Source organism: Astatotilapia calliptera, chromosome 2 (genome assembly GCF_900246225.1).
Source record: "Astatotilapia calliptera chromosome 2, fAstCal1.2, whole genome shotgun sequence".
Taxonomy (NCBI): Eukaryota; Metazoa; Chordata; class Actinopteri; order Cichliformes; family Cichlidae; genus Astatotilapia; species Astatotilapia calliptera.
In genome coordinates this window covers 35,190,889-35,214,579 of record NC_039303.1, presented here as the reverse complement: position 1 = coordinate 35,214,579, position 23,691 = coordinate 35,190,889, and the positions used below count along the sequence as shown (strand labels likewise).

Sequence of the window (23,691 nt, the reverse complement as noted above, 5' to 3'; positions counted from 1 at the left end):
TATACATTTTTTAAACAGGATTTCTGGTAGTATTATGAGTAAATCTGTTTTCTTTTTCACCGAACTACTGCACAGTTCATTCTGATTTAAACACAGATGTCTTTTTCTGCCCCTCAGTGTGAAACACCCCTCAGCACTCTGCCTTAGATCATAAGGCTCAGCGGGGTCGATATTATGATCACATGAGCAGTCTGAGCAAACCCTCCCTTGTTTACACACACACACATGCAGACACACATACTCTCACATACACACACAGGCAAAAGATCACTCGTCTGATGCGGCTCTGGAAGCCCCTCTGTACTGACCCTCAGGGAGTTACTGTGATCACAGCCTGTGTTGAAGGGAAACTGGTGGTCATGTACTTCTTGTTGTGTATATGTGTGTGTGTCTTTAGGTGTGTCCCAGCAATCGATACCCAAAGGCAGGTTTCGGGAATGAAGGGTAGGAGGGGCTGATTTTGGGTTAAAGTATAAGTATAAACCCAGGGGCGACAAACACAGCCCCTCCCTCTTGTTTCCCAGAGATCAGAGCTGGCAGGAATAAAGAAGTAAGTTGGAAATGTTTGGTACCTTCCCCCACCTCCAAACACTCGCTATTCCTGCTTTTGCCACTGCTTCAGGGTGGAGCTTATTTGCTTTTAAATGCCTGTATGAGTGACAAACTTGCATACGAGGCCAAACTGTATTTTAAAGGACCAGAAGAGGAGGTGATAGTGAAGGACTTCTGCAGCTCATAGGGCACAGCCAGCAAACACATTAAAGTGTATTTCTCTGCTAAGCATCCAAACAGACCAGTAGCATGCAGTTACTGTCTGGAAGGCATTGCTTTGGGAAACAGAAGAGAGACGAGGAAACTTAATCAGAAGGCTAGTGTTTCACTCCAGTCAATCTTTCATGCTGTCCCTGCTGCAGCATCCATGCCCACCTCCGCCAGGGCTGGACGCTGCCGCCATCTGTCTGGAGCTCAGTGTGCTGGACTTCTTGGCATCTTTATGCTTGGTACTGTGAATTACCAGATTCAAGCCGAAGCGATATACTGTGTGAGGCTTCCAAATTAAACACATATGTCTGCTTTTTAAATCATTTGCAGTTTCCACTGGTGTACTCGTACACTTACAACAGAAGCCTTGATCCATGTTTTGCAAACTAAATGTGTGTTATCTGTATCGCATGCAATCACTCTGACAGGGCCCTGCCCAGCTTCGCAGCAGATCTGAGAAGACACGCTGCTAATCTAGCAGATGTTCTCCGCTGCAGACGTTCTTGGTTCCCCTTTTGTAGTTGCAGTTTGTGTTCGATTTATGGACGTTTATCAAGCTGTACATTTCAGCTATCAAGGACTGTGCCTATAGAAGGGTAAATAATCAGCATCCAGTCACTAGCCACTTATCAGATGACAAAAAAAATGGCTGTTATCAAATCAACAGGCATAAAGATGAAAGTAAATATAATTTATTTATTTCTCTGCTTTATGCTTGTGTTTATGTGCAGTTTGCTACAATGTACCAGACCATGTCAGTGGTTGCATGTACTTTCTATATTCCTGTCAGAGCTTCATTGATCTGGATGACCCAGTTGGCAAAGTGCTAACAGCAGACTGGGATACAAGAGAGCCAGCCATTAGTCAGACGCAGCCTGCACATTATCCCCCAGCACATGACAACAGCTGCCTTGTCCCAGCACAGGGGCAGGGTTGTAACTGCATTTACTACGTCATAAAGAGGAGAAGACGAGGACAGTGAAGGGAGGGATTTTACTGGGATGTTAGTGAATGCATAATAGTCTACAGAGCAAATAGACTGCCTGTGATTCGCTATGGGTGGGGCCTTCTTTTGCCAGACTTGAATTTTTCTGCGTGGTTACCAGGTGGGGCGTTCTGGTGAGGTTTAATGGCTTAATGCTAGTGTGTGCAAGGTTTGACTCCAACCAGACACATGTGTTTTTTTGGGTTTTTTTCCATGTCATCCTGTCTGAATATGTCCTTGTGAAAAGAAAACTATATGCTATAACATATTAATAACTACTTAAAATGTGCACTCATTTATTTTGGAGGGGGATGGGTGGGTGGGGGTTCTGGGGATGTTATTGGGGTGTTATTAGCGCAGAACTACCCATTAACACCCAGCAGACAGAAATAGTTATCTTTGTAAGATTGTGGTCAACAGCTACCTTCTTCTGTTTGTTGCTGGTGTTGGGCAGACATCTGTACACAAGTGTTTTTGCTGAAAACAGCTGCCTGATGCAGCTGGAAGCAATGGTGATGTGAGTGATGTGACTGAAATAATAAAGTCTGATGCCTAAAACCAAAATAGTAAGCCTTAGGGCACTACAATTCTAGCAGACATGGGGAGATCTATAAAGCTGGGCGCTCAGGACTCCTTTCACATTAAAGCTTTCTTTCACATATTCAAAACCCAGCATTGTTCACTTTAGTATTCTAAAAGATTTTTGAATGTTAGAACTCGGCTGAAATTACATTAACACATTTTTGGTTATCCCAAGTGCATACTAATGGTATAGCTCATTGGAATGTAGCATAATGAGCATTATTATCAGTTACAGCTGACATTTTGGCTCCATTGTGGCCCCTGTCAGGTGACACAACGATGGGAGTCTTTCTATCACTCAGCTCTCCTCAGACAGTTATGACTGGCTGTTATATATGGCAGTTCAGTGTGCAGCAGACTGAAGAAGCATATGAACCAAACACTGGCGTACTCCACCCCTACAGCATGGTGACTGCCAGTCCCAATAACAACCAATTAGAGTCAGGATTCATGAACAAATGGAGCATTCCCAGAAGGCCCTACTTCCCCCGCTTTCGTCTCTTCAGCTGAGCTCATTGTTGACCATGAAAGGAGGTAATTTAAGCCAATTGAATGACTGTGCAATGAGTCACCCTGCATGTGGTGAGTGCAAACATTGTGAGATGCAAGAAAAGGGCTAAGCAAACTTTACTTATCAATCCTTTTCAGCTCAGGTTACAAAAATACAGGTTTCCTTAGGTGGCTGATTGTTCAGCAGTGTACTGGGGTAGCTACATAACAACGGTCACAGGATGGATGGTGCCAGAGGGGCAGCGGTATTAATTAAAACCTCACAAAGGTATAGAACGCTGCAGAGGTAAAAACTGAAAGAGAAATAAACCAAGAATCGCTCTACACTCATTACACCTGCAAAGTTCAACACCAGTACAAAGAAATCTTTACCTCACATGAAAGGTTTAATTTTCCCCGGTCGCCTGTGCAGTGATACACCTATGTCTGACATGGCACATAGATGAATGAGAATGCACTGGCTTACTTACCACTATGTTATTATATAGCTGCGAGCATGCTGTTTTTGCAGGAGCCTATTGGTTCCTGTTAGGGAAATGACTCAGTTATATGAGGCCCAAGTTCATTCCTGGAGCTCTGTGATAGCCCACATGGGCATCAGAGGATCCTGATCATCATTTCTGGACAGCAGTTCCCCTTTGTTTTTCTCAGTTGTGGCTAACCCACCCACATCTATGTAACAATGCCACTTTGGACGCCAAGGAAAATTCCTTAAGCACAGCAGTGTTGCAAACACAGCACAGATCAGAGCGAATAATGAAAGAACAGCTGGATGTATATTCTACATTTTGAGACAACAAAGCACTAAAAGTACAGGCAGTGTGGATGAATTCAGCAAAGTAAGAGAACAGTAATTAAGGTCTTGCATCACAAAGGCAGACAAAAAAAAACACACTAACAGGGCGGTTTCATCACTGCCATTGCACTATGTCAGCAACATAATTGTTTTGTATACAGCATTTTCTGCGTATTCTATATTTTACTCAACACCTAGCGTTGCACAATACAAAATGCCTCACCGTGTTTCAAACTCCAACTCCACTTTATTGACCAGAATAAAGCAGCACTTTCACAGCACTCCAGGGGCCACACCAAGCGTGTAGTGATAAAATGGCTGGAATGGGCACAGAGGCAGGCATAGACACCGGCTAATGGCATGCAGCTGCAGAGCACCAGGCATCAGAAGCACAGACAGCAATGCATCCGAGCCAGCACTCGCTGTGTCTGTGTTACACTAGTAGGCAATTGGTTCTGCCGTGCCAGGGCCAAATGAAGACTGAAAGAAAAATGTCACCTCGCGCACAGGCTTTCAAAAAGCGAATGGAATGTAATCTCATCTCCTGCGAACGTTGTACTTTTCCACTCAGGCTTCAAGCTCTGGAAGAAGGACCCATGCCTTCCTGTGACAACGGCTGTCCGTGCCAGCTAACACACTATTCAGTATAACATTAGGCTTTTTTATGGAAGATTGGACATTAGCTTTAGCAGGATAATATGGTCTGGAGATTAGGGATGAAAGCCTAGTGCTGTCCCCGGAGACGACAACTCAGACATGTCCACAGAGACCAGATTCCATTTCTCTTTTGGTCACATTTTCCTTCCAGTAAAGACATGAGACACAGGCTATTCTTGCTCCTAACGTGTGCTTCATCACAGCGTAGAATACTGGACGTTTCTGTTTACGCCATTCGACACGAAGAATGACAGACAAAAATAGAAATGACTTATTTTAAAGCCGGGTAGAAGAAGAAAAACACCCACAAACTGACCTGTGAATTTTGCACTCACAGGAACAGCATCACTGAGCACTGGGTTTCTGCTGCTTCCTGTCTGTTAAACCACACTCAGAAGAAAATTTCTTCCTCTGTGTAAGAGCGGAAAGTTCTCAACTCCCCCTCCTTCCTCCTGAAACAACACACTATCACGCTCGTAGACTTGAGTGTTGTCATACAGGTACCATTTCTTTATAACTACTGCCAGAGTGACGTAAAACATGAAGGTGATTACACTGCAGTTGGACTTTAGATAAAGACTAAGTCTGACAGTGTAACATATAATTGGATTTTAGAAGTTAAACTAGTCAGAAGTAAGAAATCTGTAAATATTGTATATTCAAAATATTAAGAAGCTAATGAGTCATTTCAAAAATGTATTCTGCAGATGAGACGCTTCCCAGCTTTCTTTTGCTTTCTGACATTTTCAAACCTGCTACTGCAGTCAGGGCTGTTTAGTGATTCAAAAGGATCACACCAGAGTTCTCAAAGCCACACCTGCCATTTGCAGACATCTCTTCCCCACAATGCTGACACAAGTCATGCACAAGCAGATAGCATTACTAACCCACCCACCCCTCAAAACAGACACACATCCCTTATTTGGCCCCGTGAGTTGGTTTTGCACAAATTCTAAGAAGAAACTACAAAGTTCCTGTCACACAGTGTTCTCTTATTGGTCATACAGTATTTCAGTGTGCGCAACGACAGCACAGCAAAATGTTTTTAGAAGACACAGAGAAGAACTTGCCTGAAGCCCAAGTCATTCATTACAGGTGTGAAAATATTCGGTTTTGTTCTTAACTGAACATGAACAAATATTAAGCTTAGAAATACACGGTAAACAAATCTAACCACAATAAAGTATCAATAAAATCCATCTTGACTCCAGTACTGTTGTCTTGCCTGATACGCAACAAATCCAAAGAGAGGCCTTTTGTAAAGTAACAGATGTGGGCTTTTAGTAAAAATTACCACCAGCAGCCTACTTCTATAATGTGGCAACCAGCCACATGTCACAGATAGGAAGAACCACTAAAGTTGTGAAAACAGGACAGGAAATTGCAGCAAAGTTTTAGAAAAGAAACTGCACCAAACATAACAGTTTGATTCGCTGTGTGCTGCTGTGACCGCCACACTTCTGCCACAGTTTTATTTAAAAATGTGATCTTTGCCATCCATGCAAGTGTAAGCCTGTGTGCAGCGCCATATCTTTAAAATATTGTTAACATATATATTTACAGCACTGCCGTGAATGTTTTTCGAGACGTTCACAGCAGCGCTGCGTGTAGTCGGATCTGTAGGCAGTAATGCTTTACATTTATACACCTAAAATGAATACTCGAAGCAGTAAAGCATGTAAAGCTTGTGATTTCAGTTTTCTATGTTGCTCTTTGCCAGTAAGAAAGAACAAGAAGCAACTGAAGTTTTGATAAGAGCAATAAGATATATCCAAGCTTTTTACAAACCAGAGCTGGCTCCAAAACTGTACTGGCCTGTTTTCAGGGAACTATATAAACCATGTTGTTGCTTTTTCTAAATGCTCTCACATCTGAGCTCAATGACATAATTTCAAAATAACCCAAAAAGATCTCTGAGTAAAAAGAACTCAGAGAGCACGGATGAATAAAAAGCATGCATGTCTGTGCATGTGTGTCAGGAGTTTCATCGCCCTGCTGATTCTTTTCTTGGAGACATAGCTGAAATGTTTCATCTGAACTTCTAGGCTCTGCTGTTGTTTTGGCTGCTGAGTGGGAGCCATTTGATGCATGACTAGACTGGAAAAGTCAAAGTTCTCTCTTTTTGTAGACAATAAGCAAGCTTCCCACAAGCGCTAGATATATACAGGAGGCTAGTACATACAGAGTCACGTCTTTGTATGAACCAAAAGTTGGAAAATTGCTTTAAACCTGTCCTTCATCACTATAATCAAACTAAAATTCAAACTTTAAAGTAATTATAAAATTTGCACTACTGTACCACTCACAAGCACTTACATTCATACCAACACAAAGATGTCATTTCACAGGAATACTGACAGCAGCAAGGGAGGATACTGTACCCAAGGGAAAAATACCAGCAGCATACTATCAACTGAGTTTAAATAAAAACAAGTTGAAAGTTGACATCCTAAATTCCTTCTTACACTATAAACATCGATGCCAACTTTATCTCTGATAGCTGCCACTCTTTTACGCAACTTTCCACAATTCCTAATAAACTCGAGGGAAGAAATCCACAAAGCCTATACTGTATGAACTTTGCCAAGATACTTCCTAGATTGTCTCTTAGCGTAAGTACATGTTACGGATGGAGCCCAGACATTTCAGGGCTGACTGTGGAATATAAAGGGGGACCTGGCTGTTGCAAAGGAGGCTGCATACCAAACAGGTCTGGACACAAGCAGGCTGATGTGTCCACCTACAGTCAGGCATGCAGTAATACCTAACAGGCAACACACCTACAGAAGGCACATAGTCAGACAGAGACAAAGTAATCTTTGTCTCGTCATACAGTTTGACTCTACCACTAGTTCAAGAGACAACATGGAAGCTGAGAAGATTGATGTGACTCACAGATCTGTATGATAAATATTTACCTTATGCTACAAGGGGGGAAAAGCTAGCTCTGTTCAAAGGTAACAAAACCTGCCTACTATCTGATAAGTTAACCTACTTTGTGAAAGTACAGACTTTACAAATCTTTGTACAAATTATGCAAACAAACTATAACATTCGAATTACATTAGATTTAGCACACAAACATATATGTGCCTTAAATCTCCTCATCATTATTGTGCTGGAAGGCAAATAAATTTATTTCTCAGAAGTATTCCTTTTAATGCTCACTGTCTTTAGAAATAAGTACCATATAATACGAGTACAGCATGTCATACTACATCCTATTACATTTATTATGTTTTCATCAAAAGGATAAAACCCTCTCAGAGATGCAGATTTACAGCCCCGGCTGTTTTTGAGACTTCCAGGGATCATGCTTCAGTTTAACAGCTAATAACAACAAAATCAGCTCTTCTCATCTGATCCCCCATAAAGCCTCCCTGATAGGACCACTCACACTGAGTCAGCTTAGCCCCTTCAAGACAGCTTATCTGATTTCGCACAATTGGATACTGGGTCAGTGTGGTATTGGATACCACTGGCCAATGTTTCTATCTAATCTTGCAGCCAGTAAACGTGTGCCCATTCCTGGATCGAAGGACAGAAGTGCAAAGTCATTGCTTTTCAAGATGCCAGGTGCATAGTTCAAATACAGACAAGGGAAAAAGTGTTAAGCTGTGTGAGTGACCTAACAGGCCTAAGCTACAACAACTCATGGACTCATGACAAATGTTTGGATTGCATGCTTTAGGTATTAGAGCATTACTTGGACTTCAAACGCTTGAGCTCGTCATCTTAACAAGTTTTCTGGAATCGTGTCCGCCCTGTGCTTTCACTACTCATAACATTCAAATTAACATTCCCTGCTAATACCACCCTCTTCCATCCATTTCGTATATTCCAGCTGCCGCAGATGTGAATCTATGGCGCAGCTCATACATTTGGAGAGATGTTTGACATATTTGCAAGGGACAGAAGGACTGTCTGCTCAGGCTGGTCAATATTTGAGAAGGCTTTATGAAATACACTTGTTTATGACAGTCACCTGATGAGGAAGGTGCAGCATAGGTGCATGAAATGAGGACAATAAATCACCTGGTTAAAGAGACAGCTGTGCTCAGTACTGCTGTATAACAAAATATTTACACGGTGTGATTGCTTTACCATATTTGGGATCAGTAATAACTACACGTGCAGAGAAAAATGACGAGTTTCTAGGAAGATACACACACTACAGGCTCATACAAATGCTAATCTTTGCTTCATGCTACTTTGAATAAAAAAGCCTGACAATCAGTCTCCAGAGGGGCTGGGGCTATGTTGTTCTGATGAGAATCACAATGCAAAAACGCAAAGGTAAACAAGGAGTGGCTGTTGCCTAGGAACACGCAGAGGGAGAGGGCTTGTAAAGTAGGCTCTGTGGAACAAGAACAGAGCAGGTGGGCCTCATTCAGCTCAGCAAAGGCACACTGTGTGTTTGTGAGGATACATGTTGAAGACCAAGCATAACAAGCACAAACACACAACTGAATGGATTGCCAAGCTGGCTGAAATCAAAAAAACTGAATTGTAAAAATTACTCCTCTGATTTTTCTTTTCTTTTCCCCAACAAAGAACTCTTCCAGCTAAGAAACATTTTGAAATTGTCCAATCTGTAATAGCAGCAAGCCTCAAAGTGCCTCAGTTCTTTATATACTGCACTTCTACAGTCGTGCATTTTAAAACAATGACGTCAAACTCCAGGCAGTGGAGCGTTTCCACACCTGAGTCACATGACAGACTTTTTTCAAAGTGCTTTCTGACTCGGTGACATAAAACCATTAACAACTAAAAAAAATTGGACCTACAAGCAGAAGCCATAATCACTTTGGCATCAACAGAATCAAACCCATCCATAATCTTTATTCACTGAAAAAAACCACTACATTACTATCATCCTAGTATAGCCTACAAACTTCAACAGCTGATTAGATTAACTTAGAGCAGCGACTAAAAACATAGTAAATCACTATACTTAGCTCTAAATCTTACCTACTAACCCATGCTATCTTGGATGTTTCATCCCTGGCAGATTAAACAAACATAATATTGCATGTTAATCACTGGCCTATTGACTGATTCTAGCTAAGCTCAAATGCTGCTATTAATTATGTCATCAGTATTCACATCTAACATCCTGCAAATAAGGAGATCTTCTGAATTGTCAAGTTATGTAATGAGAATGCAGTGGGGGGTTTTTTACTTGTGGGTGAGGTGCAATTGAATACGCAAGAAAAAAAAGAAAGAAAGAAAAGAACCAAAGCGGTACTGTCACATAAAATCAATCATCTCTGGATGTAGACCCAAATGTGTGGATGCGAGAACTTAAGAGTTACAGATGTAAGAAGTGATGTTATTATTGATTTTTATACATCGACCATGTCACCACAAATTTTTAGAAATTTGCATGCAGCAGTCATTCCTTGAAGCCCTCAGGCATTCGTTTTAGCTAAATTAAATGACTGAGAGTCTGTTACAGTCCTTTTATATTTGGACACTAGCACTCAGACAAGGGGATCCACTCAGCAGATCATCTGAGAACTGCAGTAATTATGGGCATGGCCAGTTTTCCATATGAGAGAGCTTGCTGCTGAAAGTTTCAAACTCAGACACCACTGCAGCTGGGTGTCTGGGACCAAAAGCCTCCTAAAAACATGTGGCAAATCAATTTTCCTGGGTTAGAATGACTCTTTGTACCAAACGATATTGCATTAAAGCAAACACGATGTCTAAATTAGCACAGCAGAGCTGGGAAACTATAGCAGCTAAAACTTTTTTCAGACTGTGTGAGTTTTATGTTCATATGCATCTCACACAGGGTGAGTCTACGTTTTTGCACTTTGTTACCTCATGCAGGGTGGAACCCACATAACTGGAAACAAAAACACTGCACTGTGAACTTGCTTTCAGGCCTTTATATAGCATTAGCAATTTATAGCTACTGCATCAAACTGCATCAGAAGACATGGAGTTTTCTGTTTGTAAAGTATACAGTCCCAAATGACTGTGTTTCAAATAAATGCAGAGCACAACAGAAGGTTGTAATGGAAATTTTTTTCTGATGTCTGTATGCTGTTTTTATCTGGAGGAAAAATAAATCTGCACCTCAAACTCCGCCCACACAACTTCAGTGAACAACGTCTATGAAAGATTAACTTTTATCAAGATAAATGAGTTATCATCATTTCCATGTAGACGCTTTATATAAAATGTATATCAACCAACACTAACTTAATAGTAGGTCTCTTTAACTGCATGATAGTAAAAGGGAAGTAATTTCTAAACAGCATTAACCAAGTCACACGGCTTCCAGTTCATTATTTTATAGATGTTATATTTATTTTTCACTGTTTCTGCGAGTCTGTTGGTTTTATTAGTACTAGGGATGTGGCCAAAAGGTCCTATCACAATCCTTTTTGGGTAGAATCGATCTCTAAATGACAATTCTCCCCACAGATAGTTGATCTGAACCAATTAGATGATTAGTTGTGCTTCTGATTGCCTGGAAACAGCCAAACTCTCAAATCTCTGCATCCTTTTCCTGTTGTAATTTAAATCTTAGCATTAGTCTTCGTCTTCTTTTTTATTTTTATCTTGTGTTACAACTAGTCACGCCCAGTTCATGTGAAGTAGGAAAGTTTGGACAGGGAAGTTATTAATTTGATTTTTTTTTTTTTTAATGGAGCATTTGTTTTATTTATTTCACTTACTGTTAACCAGCTAGTTCCTTGTCCTGTTACATGTCCATGCCTGCGTGGTGGCGGTTAGTCCCTATTGTGGCAGTTGCTGATGTCAGTACTTGTCCAATGAGTCTCAAGTCCTGTGGGTTAACCCTCCCCTGGTGAATCCAAGTGGAACTGGTTCATGTACTGATACGCTAAGTTCACCAAGGCCTCAAAGCAAAAGGACTATCATCTCCGCCAGCTGCAGTTGAAGACAGAGGAAGTAGAGTCCAACCACAGAGCAAGAGACTCACAGGAGATAGCTGAACTGCATTGATAGCAACTGAACTTTCACATTAAGATACGTAAATATAGCACCTTTTAAATATGTGACGCCATTATTCCTTTGAAAATCTATCAAGGATGCAAACTAATCCATTGCTAAATGCCACCTGAATTTTATGCCACTGAGAAGAAAGCAGCAGGATCAACCTTTTATTCTAGAAACATACAGGAGGACTTTGCATTACATTTCTTTGTGTCCGAAATGGTGTACGGAGTACTCAGATCTTTAACTTGACCAAAGGTTAATCTTACTTTCCTTGACACGCAACTGTACAGCGCATAGATATTCATACATCATCATGAGGCAGCGCACTAGAACCATTAATGTTCTCTATTCTTTTAATCTGAACAATAACTACTAAGTAAAGCTTTTGAAGTAATGTAGCAGATGAAAACATGCAATACTTCCATCTGAACTGCAGCAGAATCCCCAAGTTTCAGTACCTCAAAACTATGACTATGTATGGTACTTGAGTTAACAGAAGTTACATTTACTTTTTCACAACTGACCGTGACGCCATATGTCATGCCAAGACTCGTGTTATGTTAAATACTCCCAGATAAGTATGCTGCATTACATAAGCAGGAGTGTTGTGAAAAGGTGTGATCTGATATTCCCTCTACTAGATCATTTCTCTTGTGCGCCCTCTTTCTTTGTGAGAAAACATGACCTACTTCACTTATTTCAGCCTGGCTTATTATACCAGTACTTTTGTAACCACGAAGTTAATGAGTACACACTGGAGGGGTTAAATCTATAGGATTTACAGTATTTATGTGAGAAATTAGCCTCAAAACATGTAGTAAGTAAAACGTCTAGAAAGTCTTTTTACTTCACTACACAGTAAATCAACTCCAAATAAAAATGACTTAAAGGACTAACACAGACAAACAATATGATCATCAGTATCTTAGAGAAAGCATCACTGAAAGAAATCACAGACGAGTTCCCAGTCAAGAGAAATGCACTGAAGAAAAGAGACAAAAGAAAGAATCTCTGCCCCTCGAATATAAATCAAGATCGGGGACTGAAATGAAATACACCAGGCTAGAAGAACTTCAAACGGTTTGGTTTTTGGGCTCTGTGGTGAGATGTGATGATAACAGCTCTGGTTCGGTATGTACTCCAGAACAACGGCCAGTCCTAGCACGCTCCGAGCATGAGACGGTTGCAACACAGGGAGACAGTTGCTCAATCGATTTAACTTTATTTATCAAGGGAGGGTTCTTGAGCACCGGCAGCATATTAACAGAGATACACAACCAGCTTACAAACTGAATACTGAATGTGCCTTGCTCAGTGGCACAGTAGCTATTAAGCAGAAGAGAAAGTTATACATTAACTTTCCCCACCCAGGTTTTCCCAACGGGTCACAGGAGTTCAAACTTCCCATCACAAGTGTACTTCTCTAACCTTTAGGTCTCCATCCATCCCATAAAAAGAGAGCAATGGAAAATAAAACAGCAAAGAAGAAATGGGGGAACTGACGTGGAAATGTGATGCAAATTCATCGTTTAGCAATACAAAAAGGGCTCTGATTGTGCTTTCTCATATGAGACATTTTCCAGTTGGGCTTACTGAAATACAATGGCTGCGGGTGCACAAGCCTTGTTTATTCACTAGTTTCACTATGAGTTCACTGGTTTTCCGCAGCGGCTTCAATAAATAAGGCGGCTGAAGGGTAGTGGTAGAAGTCATGGTCACCAGGCAAAAAGGAACACATGAACACGTTGATACTTTAAGCAAAGTTGTTTGTATAAAGAAATAATTCTTGCCAAAGCCATCATAATATTACTAAGAAAATATTTCATTACTTGAATCATGGAAATTATGGCACCATTTTTGTTTTGAATACGCAGTCATAACATCGACAATTAGGACTATTTAACAACCATTTCTCTACTGCCATCTGACCACACAAAGGTGATGTTACTCTCATTTATTCTATTCAAATCATAACCAACAGTTTGTACCTGACCATTCACAGTTGGCTCTGTGTTTTCTTTTCTTCTCGTGATAGCATGCACCTGCAACATGGAGCAACACAAATCCTCGATTTTTACATATCTCGGCCTGCCCGAGTTGTAGTAATAAACTAAACCCCGCCTGCTCCTGCTCTCGTCACGTCCTTATCTTGCACCACCTCCGTCATCTTGCCCAAGCCTAATGATCTAATTACAGGCTAAGACCTGTTGACACTGTATTGAAGGAAGAAAGACTGCAGTCAAGCCGCCCTCCTGTTCTTTCAATGAGAGGCATAAAACCTCACTAAACAGCAGCTTCACTATGAGTTCAGCCTCTGAGGCAAGAGGCCCTCATTTACAATCCAAATCAAGGTGGGCCATAGGTTATGATGAGAAAGTAAGGCAAGTTAGGTCAAATGCAAACTTCTACCGGCTCAACAACAGAGCCATTCACACACTGAATCATGTGTTGATGGTACAACACATAAAAAAAAAAAAAAGTCCTCTGTTTTTCAGGGCCAGCCCACCTGACCCTCACCCAATAATACTCAATATTCAGTCTAAAGTATAGAGATATTTATTTATTTGGTGTCTGTAAGATGACCTCTTCTACACTGCCTTTAATGGGCCTCAGCTGTTATGCAAAACATTACATCAACAAGATAATTTCTGAATGCCAAACCAATGAAATAATCACACGCTTGGATATTTTGTGTATAATTACATTTTTTAAAAGCCAGACTAAAAATTAGACGAATGTTTTGTGCTTGTTCGGGGTTTCACTGAGATAACTGCACAGTTCTGTGCATCTTCAATGAAGCAACATTTAAAAGCAGATTCAGAAAAAAGTGCATGTGAAGTCAGAATGTTACTCAGACTCGGAGGCATGTTTATTCAAACATGTATTGCATGCACACTGTGGTGCACAAAGTGCAGAGTAGATTTCTGAGGAAACAGGAAGTGTGCTTTTATCTCTGCTGCTCTGTGCAACTTTTAGAAACAGATACTCAACAACTTTAAGCACAATAGCCTGGTTGACAGACTTTACACAAGGTTAACTTTTACATGCACAGAAAAGGAAGCAAGGCACTTCAGGGTCAGACTTTGCTGTGAGCTGAAATGTCAAACATCTGGGCATCTACATTACAAGATAAGCAGCATTCTGTTCTAGTGATCAGAAGATTTTGAAGAAGCTCTGCATGACTGACTCGATGTGGCTGTGGCTAAGAGCTCCAACAGCGAAACCACAGCCGTTCCTTTACTTTTTTTCTTCTCTACTCTAATTGTGAATGTAGCAACTCACAGTTTTTAATAATAGCATGACATTTGTGCAGCAATTATGGATCAAAATCATCACAGAGTGTAATTACTTTTTAGTAGACCATTACTACACAGTGAAAAATACATGTGGGCTTGGTCAGGCGACTTGCAAAATACTGTTCCCGCCCTTATTTCAAGACGCCATATAAGGCAACAATTCAGAAAAGAAATGCAACAAACACACATATAAGTTAAAGATCATCCTTATTATATCTACACATGGCAGGTTTTAAAGTTAAAAGTGATTACCTTATCTGACAAGTTTTCAGGCACTAAAAAGTTTCAACTAGGTTTGAGGAAAATGGTGAGATATGGGCAAGAAGGTGATTAGAATAAATACAAATGCAGGTTTGTTGTTTTTTGAAGTGACATTTGATTTATTAGTATGCCTCCAAAGATGCAATACAAGAGAAAACATGCTCCTAAATGTAAGATGAACTGGGATGACTTGTTAAAGCTCTCTATTGAAAACCTTAAAACATGTCAGCGCAACGATAACGAGAGCCATGCACAGCAGAGCAACCAACTACCTGACTGCTTGTCCGCTTACTCACATACGTCCTAAATATATATTATTTATGTTTGTTCATGTAAAATGTATACCTTTCCTTTAACACACTCAAAAAAAGCTTAAAACAGGTAACATGTGGAGAGGAGAAGTATCTGTCACTGACCTCAAAGACACAGGATTCGGGTGACAAGGTCCATAATAACAACCAACCAAGTGTTGATCTCAGCAACCAAGAGAAGAATCGGCAGCAAATGGTGAAACTGGAAATAATCCAAGACGTGTTCAAAGGAGGACAATGGTGCCTAAAGACGTGGACAGGCCCACACCTTTCTACAGTGACAAAACAAAGCTGGAGATGAGGGGGGGGAAAGACAATGCAAAGGCTGCTGGTTGAAACAGAAAAAGGAGAAGTGTAGTGAAGCAACTTGTCCTCTCCCTATGAGTCACGCAGCACTGTCGCCATTGGTAGTGAAGCCCTGAGGCAGAGTGCCTTCACCTGGCCAATCAGCGACGAGTATCGGCCCTAAATACAAATCCTTTCAGGTGAGTTCTCCTGGTGGCGGGGATTGGACGGAGCTGAAGGGGGGGGGAGGGGAAACCAGAGAGGACCAACAGTAGGGCCACACCTTAAACACCATGAAAGACGATAGACGGGTTTCACCTGCAGAGGCGGTGGAGTACTGGATGTGTAAGTAAACAGTTGGACAGGTATGCACTTCGTTTAGACTTTGACCATGCAGTGTGGGCGATTAAAATCTGTGTGGCACCTTAGAAGTTAAATTCACCTGTCTTTGTGGCCCATTAAAACACTTGAAATGAATTGTAAGCCTATTAGGCATGCCACACAGTTAAGCAGCTGACATATGGAGTTGTTCTCCCTGCACTAAAATGCATCATAAAATAACTTCTAGCAGTGGGAGGTACAAAGAAATCAAAATGTAAAGTCGACTGCGTTTAGTATGAGCAAGTATGACAACATTTTTAGTGACACACATCTTGTTAAGTTCAGCAAATGAGAATAGATAGGAATCTTTATCAGAAATGACACTTTAGCAAACAGGAAGTGGTGGTCTGTGGTAAATGCTAAGCACTCTGTCTTCACACCCTGTGCACCAATTTGTACATGTATTCCACTGAAAACCTCCACGTAGTATTTTTAACAGAAGCAAACGTCAAATGTTAGTCACTGGATAAAATTAGTTTTCAATTTGGATTATTGTGAAAGAACTTAACATGATCTATCATAGGACTTAGTATTCAAAAAATTGGCCCATTAAATCTACTGCAGCCAAGTCTGTTTGTCATGAACCTCCAAATCGCCCTCTCGATCTCCACTGAGTGCCCTCATCTTCGCATTAATTCTTCCTGGCCTCCGTTCGGCACAATACAGCTCAGAGTAAAAGCAACTGTTTGCTTGGGAGCGAATTGATAGCCTTGTTGTGAGGGAAAGTTATACCAAGCAAGCTCCATTTATCACTCGCCTTTGGAAATACTGTCCACAACCTCGAAGCCTTAGAGGAAGCTGTTCACTTCTTGTGATATAAACTCTTAAGGCTAATGGACTGCAGCACTGCCCAAATCCAGGACAACCATGTAAACATAGAAAAAGAGGCAGATGTATGCAGACAGGCAAACTTTCAGACATGACAATAGCTCTACAAAACACCAACAAAAGCAGAAACAGTGCGTGAGGCCTAAAGGAGAGCTACGTGCATTTTGATCTTCCTCTAAATGTTAAACAACAAGCTATAATTCTAGATATTATAATTTGGAAACTGACTAAGCTTTTCAACTAAGTTTTTATTTTTACCTAAATTTTCCAAAGAACAAATTCAGCATAGAAAGCTGATAAGTAGTAAATTCAAAAAAACTCCAAACGGAGAAAATGGTTAGATAACGAACCACACATTCCAGCCTTCAGTTAACACTTGGGAGAACATTTATTCCCTCAACCTCTTGCCAGTATAGTCAGAGCCAGACAGACCATTGCCCATGGAGGAATTATAAGAGCAATGCTCAAGGAACTGGACTTATCTGTCCTGGGCAGCAGGCATATATAACTTGAAACTGGTGTCTGAACATTTTAAAAGGTTCCCAGCAAGAAATGGTAAATGGCCTGTATTTGTATAGCGCTTTACTAGTCCATAAGGACCCCAAAGCGCTTTACACACCCAGCCATCCACCCATTCACGCACACATTCACACACTGGTGATGGCAAGAATTGACTAGTTTATCAAATCAATTTATCATGTATGATGGATCAAAGGGCATTAGAAAAAGAAATCCACTAAAATGTACTGAATATACAATGAATAGCACAGATAACAAAAACATTCAAACGATAAATGATTGCATCACTTTAAAGTTTAGCGTTTGCTTCTGAAATGTAGAACTTGGATGATTAACATATTTCCAACAGAACGTTATCTGACTGGTTTCGAAACTGGCTAATGGTTTAAGTCACTTTCTGAACATGCGGCAAAATGTTCTTTTCAATATAAAACGACTATAAAGGAAATCTTTTGATATGAAGTCATTATTACTTGGTTACCTGAAGTAAAATACCAAATAATTAATACTGAAAATTACTGAAAATTTCTAATCAAGTTGAAGTGGAAACAGATTTTTATATAGCGTTTCCAAACGTTATTACAGACTGTAATCTTGCTGCAAAGGAGCCCTGTCCACACATGAAGTGCCTACCAGTGAAGTGGCAACCAGGCTCTATGGAAAGTTGATGATAATCAGCAACTTGAATCAATAAGGAGCAATGTGAAGTAGGTGGTTACCAACTTTTTCTTTTCTTTCCAACTGAGAGTAATAAATACTGTAGAGGCTTATCTCAACAAAGAATGTCTGCTAGCAAACAACCATCAGCAAACTACCAGCAAAACAATCAGCAACACTTTAGAAATCAGAGAGAAAAATTAGGCATGTTGACCCAGAATAACTTATTTTTAAGCAACACTTTTGGAGCTAACAGCATGGTGGTTTGTTCAGTGGTTAGTGCTGTTGCTTCAAAGCAAGAGGGTTGTTGCATTAAAACACTGCTTCTGTGTTCTCCTGCATGTGCTCTTTATTCTCCCACAATTAACCCTTTAACCCCTAAACCATGAAATATTTGCCATAAAATTAAATTTTTTTGAAAATTGAGAGTTTATTGAACCACCTGACAAATTAGTTTAAAAAATGAATTCAATTTTTATTTCCATATATGACTTTTAATTTGTAACGTATTTGTAACATGTGGCTTTTTGTAACTGCTTAAAATTGTATTGTGCAATTTATTTATGTTTTTACGAGGGGAAAGAAATCACACTGAAGTCTCACATAAAAACTGTATGTATCAAATAGGATACACTGGGCGTTAAGGGTTTAAATTCTAACTCCTTCTAGCATAATGCTGCCCGTCTTAACTGACAGCATGCTTGTAAAAGACATGTTTAATCTCAAGGATGTCACCTTGTTACTGGGTGAACACAGAGAGACAGACATCAAACACATTCAGCCTATAGAGTATCACCAATTAATCTAAGGGGTAGGTCTTTGGACTGTGATAAGGAGCCAGAGTATCCAGCGGAAACCCCTGAATGCAGAGAAAGAACATGCAAACTCTACAAATAGAGACCCTTATTGACCAAATACTTTAATCCAATAACCTTTTAATCTGCACATCCTTTAAATCCGTCAAGTATTAAAAAAATATATACATTTTAGTCATAAATTTCCAACCAAAATTAAAATCTTCAGTTCATGATGATACACAACAATACAAAGCATCAATCTTTACATCTGAGCATCTGAAACCAGCAAAAATTGTTCATCTTAAAAAGATTCCTATGATGCTTCACGTCTCAAACTAGTTGATGATTCATGCTCAGAAAATCGACTAAACACCACAGAACTAGAGTCATCTTTATGTGGAAAACATCTGGGTAGCTGTGAGGTGACATTTTTAGCCACTGCATCACCGCACTGCTCCGTGTTGTACTGTGCTTTAACAAAAGAAACAGACAGCAAAGGCAGACAAAAAAATTAATATTTTTGTCAGATTCTGCAGCTATTGCATTTTCTTTATGCAGTAAACCTTTTGCATCCTGTGGCAGACAGACTGCATAATGCAAGTAAGGTTAATATGGAACAAAATCTAGAAGGATGTGCTATTATTGCTGTATTGCTAATATATAATCAACTTCTAAGTGCAATAGATGTCATATACTCACTTTACATCTTTAATGTATGGCAAAACAGACACTAGATTACTGACTGGGCTGTGGACTGGATTGGCTATCTATCTATCTCTTAAAGTGTTTGGAGGAACATATTTGTGGCCTTAAATCTAGACTAAACTGAGAAGGATGGTGTGTGAATAATTTGCTACAGTGTTTACAGGATTTTCCTTGAGTACAGGAAGGAGAAAAAAAAAAAAGGTCTCACTTATTCTCTCCAAAGAATTTGCCAAGCTTCCAATTATCTTTTGTAATACTGAATGCAAACTCACCCAAATTTGCACAACAAATCACATCCACACTCTGGGGAAAAGCAATAACAGCGAAGATGTTTAAATTGCTGTTGCTTGAAGACGTGTCAGTGGAATGAAATTAAATTCAACCCACAGTATCAAAACACAAAAAGCCTGTCTCACACACAGCTCTGTGTTCTTGCTTTAGTCCTACAATGGTTGTGTATTAACTAGAGCAGAGGGGGGAAAAGAATGCCTTGATGTGTGATCAGTGCAGAGCCACGTGACCATGCACACTATCTGGAAGGACACACCTTTCCTTTTGCAGCCCAAGAATAAAAAAAGGGTCAGTGATTACTGTCGTGTGCTCATTCTACTTAACAGAGGCCAACCACAATAGAAGCAGGCCTCAAAGCCCACATTTTCTGCGGTATGTCCCCATTAAAGGCAGAGCACAACACCAAAGTCTGTCACTGAATTGCTTTCAACCCCGAAGGAGAAAACTAGATGACTAATTGCATGATATTAATCTTATAGCTGGTCTAAACTCCAAAGCTAGCGTCACCGTTAGCTGCTTGAATCGAACTGTGACACAATCCTCAACATACTTAAAATGTAGCCCTGAAATAGGTCTAATTCTCGCATTTCTCACCTTTTTTCACACTTGCGAAAACACTTTATGCTCTGCAAATTTGCACCGCACAAACTTTCACCACAAATTGCTACAAGAAAATTCTGATCACTCAGCCGAGAGTCAAGATGGAGAACTGTGGGCCCTGACAAACATTTTGAAACGATCCTTGACAATGTGAGATACAGGAGCATTTGGAGGGCATGCAGAAATATTTGTGTAGCTTGGAGGCAGGTCTAACACTGGCGGCTCCTCTAACACCGAATCTGAGGCAGTCAGATGGTAGCTAACAGAACAGATGAGCACCCTGCAGGAAATGCAGAATGAGGTAAGCAAGAGGGCAGAAAGGCATTTTAATTAACTCCCACTGAGATGTTCAGTGAATTACTGGACAAGATAATACTTGAAAACATTTCTCAGGTGTGGATTATTGTCAAAGATTGAAGGCAGCCAGGGTGATATGCAAATACTGCAGTAATTTTGGATTTATAGCACACCACCTGGTTGAGGTCAGACTTTGTTGTTGCAGCAATCTAACCGGTTCAGTAAGCTGACGGCTCACAGCGCTATGAAAACGTTCTCGTTCTCGGACAGTGACCGACCTGAGCTGAGCCGGCATCTATGATGACTCACTATGCTGATGAAGCATGACTGCATAAAGACTTAACAAAGAGCTGTGCATATACAGCTATAAAGACAATGCAATGTGGAACTTCTCAGCCCATCATATGTGAATGATTCATCAGAAACTGTAAGCAGAGAATGATGGAAGATTGCAGGTCTCTATCGGAGAGTGTTCAATGTGGTACTCAGTTCACCCAACTACACTCACGCTAATGTGTAACATGAACCATATGCAGCTGAAAATGACTTGTGAAAGAGATACTGTGTAGCCTTCTGGGCCTGTCTTCTAAATGATAAATTCAAACACTTCTCTCTCCCTCTCGTGCCTGCTTTCTCACTGCGAATGGGCATAAGCCAGCCACATGAAACTCTGCGAATGTGGAAAAATGTGTTAAATAAAAAGCTAGTGTAACCCACATTTTGCTGACTATCATGGGAAATGTAATTATCATTTATTCAGAATTTTAAAAAGGGCTTTAAACAAAAAGATCTTTAAGAAGAGATATACTTTTGTTTTTTCTGAAAATATACTTCAGGCAATTAAACTATGTCACTGAAATGTAAGATCTCATCTTAGGCTTTCTTCTGACCTAATTCTCAGTGGTTGAATTTTACATCAGGATTGTTATTGGTTATTTATTGGCAGTGGGGGGAACAAACTACCTGTAAAATATTGGGAAGTTTTTGCTGATATTTTGGATTTCCACAGCTCTGGAAACAACCAGCCTCCTGGGAGTTGGCGCAGAATGAACAGAGACCGTGCTTAAGAAGATTAAACCTCATTTTGTTAAAGTTGAGTGTCGTAAACATTGCTCATGTTGTTGCATATAAAAGTTTAAAAACCGACATATCATCTAGCAGTACATTAGCTCTAACTTAGATTCTTTCTAGTGCCAACCAGGATCATCTCCTCTGGTTGTGAAAAGACTAATTGAAGATTATGTGAACATCTATGGGAAAACAACCTTGCTGCTCACTTCATCTGTCACCTCAGTAAATGCTTTGCTGCTAAGTTTATGACCTCAGTTACTAATTTCAAGGTTTTCTGAGTACAACATGTTGTTTGGTTTGTAAATCGTGTCCCCAGTTACAGTCAAACAGACAACAAAAGAGTGTATGCTTTAAAGTGATCATTCCTTGTCATTCACAAGTTGCTTCTGTAGGAATAAACATTGTGAGATCCACCCCTTTCCCCATCACCTGACTTCACTAACCAGTGGCAGACGTCACAGTGGCTACGTCCATCTTTAATATACAGTCTGTTATCCAGCCACGGTGTCATTAGCATCTTGCCACAGCATGAATCAGGCCAGGCTGCATGTGACGCCACCTCTTATCAAAATGGAAACATTAGATCACAGTGGGAACTGTGGAATGTATTGCGCAAGACATCAATCAGGCTGTTAGCGTTACACAATAGCTGTTGTACAGGGATAACCGGATGACATCATATGTGTATGGACAGGTGCAAACTGAAGCCTCAGAGTCTATTTTTTTCACATTTTTGGTACATTTTCGCATCTATTGGGCTCAGTTAGGCTAACCAGGAGGAGTGCATACAGTAACAGACTTGAAATGTCCATAAGACACTAACTACAGCTGTAAACTGAAGCAAAAAGCTTGTTTCCTGCTAACTTTAGCATACAGGGAGTGTTGTAAAATTGCTTCACATGCTCCCACAGCCCCAACGTATAAGAGATAGGCTGAGTTATCAACAGTTTTAGATTTATCTTCTGGGTATGCTAGCAAACAAGGCAGGGGTGGTATAAATATTTTACTTTATTGTACAATATAATGTACGTTTTTATAAACAGGGAGTGGATGGAGTAGTAGCATTAGGTTCACTGCTGCTCAAGCCACACACACAGACTGCAGCTTATTAAAAATTAAATACAGAGATCACTCACATCACACCTCGGTTACATGGGCTATTTCAGCTTCATGCAGTTAGATATTTGCAGAAAGGATTTATAACCACATAGGCTGATTCTCACACAAGCAAGTTATGATGAAAAACAATACGGTTTTGAGAAGTCCACCTGTGTCACACCAGCTAATTCAAAGTTAAGCACATGTTCGCCCCGATATAGGCAAATACAAAGTAGTTTTTAACCCCAGAGCCCTAGCTCATCATCTGAAGCTTATTAATAAAATACTATGAGAGCTTTAGAACATATTGCACCACCACTCAGGGCCTTGATTATAATGCCAATAGGCTGCATGCAGTTAAATAATTCAGCAAGGCTGAGAACTGCCACTGTCACTCTGAAATTAACCCAGAAGAACAAAACCAAACCCCAAATGCACGGATGGCGAAGACAGACAATTGCGTTTCAGTGGATGTAATGAACCGTCAGAGAACCCTGTAAGTTCTGTCAGCTGTGCCTCTCCTTGTGTATGTTACATTTAATGAAAGTTGAATGAGGGGAGATCATTTGGCCTCTCTGAGCAGAGCTAAATCCAAACCGCACTGGCTAAGCTGACTCATGAAAAGCGTCTGTGAAGCACTTGCTACTACAGTACCTCGTTAGCTCTAAGAGACATGAAAAATGATAGGATGAAATAGCATTATATGCCAAAGTTGCAGACAAAGCCAGTTTCTATTTTTGTGAGGAGCTACTTCGTGTGGTCAAAGCTAGAACATTACAAACTAAGCCACTCCTTAATGTAATTACACATACATCAGTGATACAACATGCTACACTGTGGGTCTACAAGGACCTCAGTTGGCACCATAAAAAATATAAGTAATATGGTTAACTAATCTCATGAAGTCAACATGCTGCCAGAGCCAACAACCTACAGCAGTTTTCCCCGCAGACAAAGTCATACACTGAGACTGGATTGTGTGCTCTGGCCAAATATTAAATTATGTTATTTTCTTAGCATCTGAAGGGTT

At 40.3% G+C, this 23,691-nt stretch overlaps 1 protein-coding gene across 5 annotated transcripts in view; it reads right to left on the bottom strand.

Moving 5' to 3' along the window:
* Positions 1-23,691, bottom strand: part of elf1 (E74-like ETS transcription factor 1) — a 39,062-nt gene that overhangs the window by 9,307 nt on the left and 6,064 nt on the right. The window contains exon 1 of one of the 5 annotated variants that reach the window (XM_026146030.1): positions 15,238-15,896. The exons of 2 other annotated variants lie outside the window; for them this stretch is intronic. The gene's annotated coding sequence lies outside the window, so the exon portion shown is untranslated. Of the gene's footprint in view, positions 1-10,981; positions 11,285-15,237; positions 15,897-23,691 lie in introns of those variants that run through there. 2 more of the 5 variants (XM_026146064.1, XM_026146055.1) reach the window with 2 other exon arrangements.